The sequence below is a fragment of the Cervus canadensis genome, chromosome 27 (genome assembly GCF_019320065.1).
Source record: "Cervus canadensis isolate Bull #8, Minnesota chromosome 27, ASM1932006v1, whole genome shotgun sequence".
Lineage (NCBI taxonomy): Eukaryota > Metazoa > Chordata > Mammalia > Artiodactyla > Cervidae > Cervus > Cervus canadensis.
The window spans coordinates 7,555,138-7,562,544 of record NC_057412.1 but is presented as its reverse complement, the minus strand read 5'-3'; positions in this window follow the sequence as shown (position 1 = coordinate 7,562,544).

The window sequence follows — 7,407 nt, the reverse complement described above, 5'->3', positions numbered from 1 at the left end:
AGATTACCTCTGAGAAAAGCCTGTAGTGCTGTGGTGAAAACTGCAAAGACCCCTGTAAGTGGGAGAAATGTGTATTAGCAAAGTGCCAAGAACAAAGCTTATGATGTTTAGATTATGACTGTATAACAACTTAGTCCCACTCATATACAGTGGCTGTCCAGATTTATGAGCTAAAATGTTTACATGTGATATCAGCTCTGCCCTGGTTGGTTTTTATTCCTGGATATTTGCACAGTTCCCATTTTCTAATAAATGTAGATAAAACAACCCCCATCATGACATCTGGCATTGTCTTTTAAGTATCACTTTACTTACTCTTTGATTGCCAGTTTGTTTTTCTTTCTAACTTGTTCACTTCAGGACTGCCCTGAAATGATTATGGCCATCTCTTTGTGGTGTTCTTCCACTATGAAAAATAATATACTACACAATAAAAACCCTTATATTGCACACCAAAAATTGTATTATTAAAAACAGGCAAATAACCAATAAAATAAATAATATTCTATTATTTATTTATATTAACATTAATTTCAAAGGATAAATGAATGTATCCATGGTAATTAACTATGCTCTCCAATGTATCTTGAATATTTGAAAGTCCTCTGTTAACAACAAAAAATTCATTCAATACAAATTTTGTTGAACTTTGGAAAAAATAGAGATTATACTATTTTAAGTTGTTTAAAATGACAAACTTGTGGTTGAAATGAACATCATATCATTTGCCTCTTTGAATAATTTTATTTTATTAGTCTTCATGTCACTTTATATTTGGAAGTTGTTCGGTAGACTGGTGGGTGATAATATCATCCATCTTGTGTCTGATAAAGATCTAATAGTGTGATTACTCATATTAAAGAGCACTTGGCTTTCATCACCACTGCTGTTGTTTCAATATTGTTGCCCTATCACTCAGCGGTGTTCAGCTCTCTGTGACCCCATGGATTGCAGCACACCAGGCTTCCCTGTCCTGTACCATCTCCCAGAGTTTGCTCAAACTCATGTCCACTAAATAGGACACCATTCAACCATCTCATCCTCTGTCGTCCCCTTCTGCTCCCACCCTCAATCTTTCCCAGCATTGGGGTCTTTTCCAATGAGTCCGCTCTTCACATCAGGTGGCCAAAGCAGTGGAGCTTCAGCTTCAGCATCAGTCCTTCCAATGTGTATTCAGGGTTGATTTCCTTTAGAAGTAACTGATTTGATCTCCTTGATGCCCAAGGGACTCTCACAAGTCTTCTCCAGTACCACAGTGTGAAAGCTCCAGTTTTTCAGCCATCAACCTGCTTTATGGTCCAACTTTCACATCAATACATCAATACATGCCTACTGGAAAACTGTAGTTTTGACTAGATGGACCTTTGTCTGCAAAGTGATGTCTCTGCTTTTTAATATGCTGTCTAGGTTGGTCATAGCTTTTCTTCCAAGGAGCAATTTCATGGCTGCAGTCACCATTTGCAGTGATTCTGGAGCCCCCCAAAAATGTCTGTCACTGTTGCCACTTTTTCCCTACCTATTCACTGTGAAGTGATAGGACTGGATGCCATGATCTTAGTGTTTTGAATGTTGAGTTTTAAGCTTGCTTAAGTTTTAAGCCAAGCTCAAATAAAATGTAACATTTTAGAATCATGATACACTATAGTGATTCAACAACACATTGGAGGAAAGAGAAATAATTGTTTTTTTCTAGCCTACTTTGTTTGCAATATTCATATTAAAAAATCTCCTTGGTTCCTATGGGGAAACATCCCATATTTAACAGCTGCCTTCTTTAGGTCATAAAGCAAATCAGAGAATTCTTGCTGTGTCCCAAGTTTAAGGAAAATCTGATCATAAATTAAATTACACTGAAATATCTGCTATATTTGGATCTTAGAACGTTTGCCAAATATATGATTGCTTTAACTGCATATGTTGTTAAGTCAAATTTCAACAAGAAAAGCTTCATTATATCAAAAACCCTGGCTCTAAGCCTTGTCTAGCAATAGGGCACATATTTATTATACAAAAAAATATGTAATCAAGTGTCATTGAGCTTAGTAATTATAATAAAAATAATATCACCAATCACAAAGCAGACATTAACACTTAAGCCCTGTTTAATGCCTGAGTAATACTAGAGGTCAGTGAGAAAAAAGTCCTACTTTTAATGATGTGGAGACATCTGAAAAGTCCATAATATGCATGTTATCATGATCTCAAACTTGAAGTTAAAATGTCCACTGTGTTCATGTGTCATGGGAAAGGTTTTAGAGACATCGAAAACTTCAAAATTTCTGTGGCAGATAGAGAACAAAAGAATACATATGTTTTTGTCAAAGACCAATTCTATTCTTTTATGGATGGCTGATCTTTATGTCAACCACCAGTTTGACAGTGAGAAGAATTATGAAGGTGAAGCAGCTATCTTGCCAGACAGACAAACTGAATCAGCCTTTTAGATTATTGAAGTAACATGTTTAAATATTATAACATTCATGGCTCTAAATTCAATGGGCAACATTGCCATCCCTTCTATGTTCATGAAACAGTGAGATTGCATATTTACAAAGTATCAATGACATACTGTGAAAAATTCTTACCTGCCTCCTGAGAAATCTGTATGAAGGTCAAGGAGCAACAGTTAGAACTGGACATGGAACAATGGACTGGTTCCAAATTGGGAAAGGAGTGCATCAAGGCTGTATGTTGTCACCCTACTTGTTTAAATAGTACGCAGAGTACATCATGCAAAATGCCAGGCTGTATGAAGCACAAGCTAGAATCAAGATGCTGGGGAAAATGTCAATAACCTCAGATACGCAGATGATACCACCCTTATGGCAGAAAGCAAAGAGGAACTTAAGAGCCTCTTGATGACAGTGAAAGAGGAGAGTGAAAAAGCTGGCTTAAAACTCAACATTCAGAAAACTAAGCTCATGGCATCTGGTCCCATCACTTCATGGCAAATAGATGGGGAAACAATGGAAACAGCGGCTGACTTTACTGCCTTGGGCTCCAAAATTACAGCAAATGATGACTGTAGCCATGATATTAAAAGATGCTTACTCCTTGGGAAAAACGCTATGACCAACCTAGACAGCATATTTAAAAGCAGAGACACCACTTTGCCGATTAAGTTTCGTTTAGTCAAAGCTATGGTTTAACCAGTAGCCGTGAATGGATATGACATGATCCATACATGGATCCAGATCCTCTGGAGAAGGAAATGGCAACCTATTCCATAACTCTTGCCTGGAAAATCCCATGGATGGAGGAGCGTGGTAGACTAGAGTCCATACGGTCGCAAAGACTCGGACACTACTGAGCTACTTCGCTTTTCACTTTATGTATGGATGTGAGAGTTAGACCATTAAGAAAGCTGAGTGCTAAGGAATTGATGCTTTTGAACTGTGGTGTTAGAAAAAACTCTTGAGAGTCCCTTGGACTGCAAGGAGAGCCAACCAGTCAATAGATGCAATCAGTCCTGAATGTTCCTTGGAAGGACTGATACTGAAACTGAAGCTCTGATACTTTGCCCACCTGATGTGAAGGACTGACTCACTGGGAAAGACCCTGATGTTAGGAAAGATTGAAGGCAGAAGGGGGCGACAGAGGATGAGATGGTTGGATGGCATTACTGACTCGATCGGCATGAGTTTGAGCAAGCTCCAGGAGTTGGTGATGGACAGTGAAGCCTGGCATGATGCAGTCCATGGAATTGCAAAGAGTCAGACACGACTGAGCAACTGAACTGAAACTGAATGAGATACTAACTTTCCTTATACCAAGAATTATTCAGCCTAATTCCATGGATAGGACTCAAGGTATTTCTGAACTCTTGAAAGCTGGCAAAATCTTAATGGGATGAACTTGTGTATAATTTCATTAGTGAAGGTAGAGAAATTGGTTTGATCTGTATTCTCGACCAGAATCTTAAATGGATTTTGACCAATCCAAAGCTAAAAATTACTGCTGTATTCTATCCCATTCTGTTAGTTGGCTGCTTTCTATTCTTGTACTCTTCCCCCTACCTTCTTAGTGCAATTTATTGTGCATTAGGCATATATTCTGAATGGTTGAAATGAAATGTTCAGTTTTAACTGTTTTGTCCCAGGATGTAATGTAATAGTAATCTAGATACATCTTAAAGTAGTTTTTTAATAGGGAAGCACTCTAATAAAATATACTCCCATGGAGCTTTGTTAAATATGTCTACAATAGTATACTACTTCCTTCTTAAATAGCTTTCTATTTTACATTACATATTTATAAGAAAATTATCATTCAGATAACTTCAATGAGCTCAAAACTCTGGTCTCAGAACGAAATCAGATGTAATTCACAGGTAAGCTTTTTTTATTAAACACCTTAAGAATGAACTGTTTTCCCCCCTCCCCCTACTCATCATTACCAAACAGGCTTATTGTGGTGTGCCTTCAAATGTTCCTGTTGTTTTAAGTACAAAATCCATAGGAAAAAGAATTATTGAATATTATTTGCATACTCAGTTGAATATATTACCAATATTGCTTTATTATTAATTGCCACTAGCCTTTTATAGCTTTATTCTTATTTTTGCCCTCTTTAAACAAGATATTGGGAAAAGAAATTAAAAAATATATTTTTAAGGAATTTCTTTTAAACCCAGTTCATGCTCGTATCAATGACCAAAATACTCTACTAAACTTCACATAATTATTACAGAGATTTTTATAACACTATCTTCTTAAAATAATAATTAAAATGTCTATAATTTTGACTTAAGTGTTTTTATTTATTTATTTATTTATTTTTATATTGAGATAATTTTAGATTTGCAAAAGAGTTACAAAACCCAGTACAAAGAAGTCTGGTATTCATGTAATCTTTTTCCCCCTTATGTTAACTTCTTACATGACCAAAACGATTGTTAAAACAAAGAACATAACTTTGGTACATTTATAGTGACTAAACTACAGATTATTTCCCAGTGATAACCCATTTTTCTTCTTGACTCCAGTTTAGCATTTTATTCATTTATGTCTCCTAAGTGTTTTCAGTCTGTGGTACTCTCTTAGTGTTTCCTTTTCTTTCCTGAGCTTGACACACTTTTATTTTTCTCTGACACACTTGATTAGTATTACTCAGTTATTTTACGTCTATCAGTTTGCACCTCCCTTATATGTCCTGATTATTATACTGAGGTCATGCATTATTGACAAGGATACTATGGAGGTACCTTTCTGCATCACATCAGTGGGTACATGATGCCAACACCTATTATAGAGATGTTAACTTCAGTTATTTGGTTAAAATGATATTTACTGCTGCTGCTAAGTCGCTTCAGTCATGTCCGACTCTGCAACCCCATAGAGTGCAGCCCACCAGGCTCCCCTGTCCCTGGGATTCTCCAGGCAAGAACACTGGAGTGGGCTGCCATTTCCTTCTCCAATGCAGGAAAGTGAAAAGTGAAAGTAAAGTTGCTCAGTCGTGTCAGACTCTTAGCGACCCCATGGACTGCAGCCTACCAGGCTCCTCCATCCATGGGATTTTCCAGGCAAGAACACTGGAGTGGGGTGCCATTGCCTTCTCCGGATATTTACTAAGTTTCTATAATTAAAATCATTATGTTTCCCTTTGTACTTACTAAATATTTAGGAAAAAATTATTTGAATCTATGCAGGTATTTTCTTCTCACTTAAATTTTTGTCCACTAATTTCATTATCCATTCGTGAATGTTGTCTGCAAGGACGGTATTTTAACAGTGGTTTTCTGTTTTATCCAGTTTCTCCTACATGTACTGTTGAAATTATTTTGCAAAAAAGAGATGTTCCTTCTCTTTTACTATTTATGTATTCATTAATTTTCTATTTATTAGCATGGAATCATGCAAGAATAACTTTAGACTATTTTTCATTTTGTTGTTGTCATTAATCTTGTTTAACTTGAGCAACAGAACTTCTACGTGGCTGGTCTTTCAGTTTGGCTCACATGCCATTTTGGCGTTATTCCACCTTTTTTTTTTTGTTTTCTTGTTTGTTTGTTTTGAGCCTTTCCTCAACTTATAGCACCACAAGATACTTCAGGATCATTTTATAATTTCCCTACACAAGCCCTAAAATCATCGATGTCTCCAGGAAATTTTAATCCCTTTTGTTAAGAAATGCTATTAGGAACGGCAAACTGGGTGATTAAGTGCGCTCTTTGCCAATGAGATGTCACTGTTTTTAATAGCTCTTAATGGATACAGACAGGAAATATATGCATGTATGTGAAATACATGCATTTCCACACACATACGCACACAAAGAATTCATTTCCACACCACAGAAATCATTCTAAACTTCCCGCTGTTTAATTGATAACTTCTTGATAAACTGTCAAGAAGTTATTTATTTTATATTAATAGCATATTTATATTAATAGCATATTTACTTATTTTTCAACAATTTTACACATATAATGTAACAAGAATTGCTAATCCATTATGAGCTAGAATACAGTGCTTCTGTAGTTTATTTTGTCTTTAATAATCTGACAGTCAATCAAAATATTATTTTCCAAAATTACCCTTTCTTCCCCGTCCATTTTAGTGTAGTTATATGATTCATTTGCGATAAGTTAGATTCATTTGTCATGGTCTACATTCCACCTTTCCTCCATATGTTGATCGGTATTTTTAACATTAATGTGCAATAATAATTACCCTTTGTGGTTTATAGTCTTGTTTGTTTTAACAAATGCATACAGCAATGTATTTGCCACTATAATTACATTCAGAAGAATTCCATCATCCTCAAAATCTTTTTGGAATGCCTTTGTATAATTAAGCCCTCCCACGTTTCTCCAAACTCTGCCACCGTTGACCTGCTTTTTGTCTCTGCATTATATTTTATCCAGGGCATTCTAATGTCTCTTATGGACATGTTTCTTCCAGTATGATTTGGGAATCATTATTGACTCAAATAAACTCCCAGATTAACTTAGGACATAGGTGCCCATTCCCCATCATATATACTATCACATCAACTGTCCTCATACTTATAGAAATATAATCAAATAACCAGGATATAAAAGCTACACAGATTGAATTCTACTACAGCAGCTAGAACGTTTGCATCAGTCTAAGGATATCTCCCTACTCAAGAAGCAACCTGATTGAGTATTTCCCATTAAGATTTGTTCTCAAGTTTTCTCTTTCTTATCACCTTTGGTTGTGCAAGTGAACCTATTCAAATAGGTGCATATTCCTGCTGCCAGTTTAGTTAAGGCCAGACTTATCTTCTACTTGTGAATGGATATGTTGGCATAATGACCAAAAGTTCCACGTGATTTTAAATTATCTGATTTGGTTATAGAAACTGTTTGCTTATCTGACTAAGGTTTCATATATTAGCTAAGTAAAAGATAGTCTTTTTTTTTTAAGCCTTCAAAACTTAGAA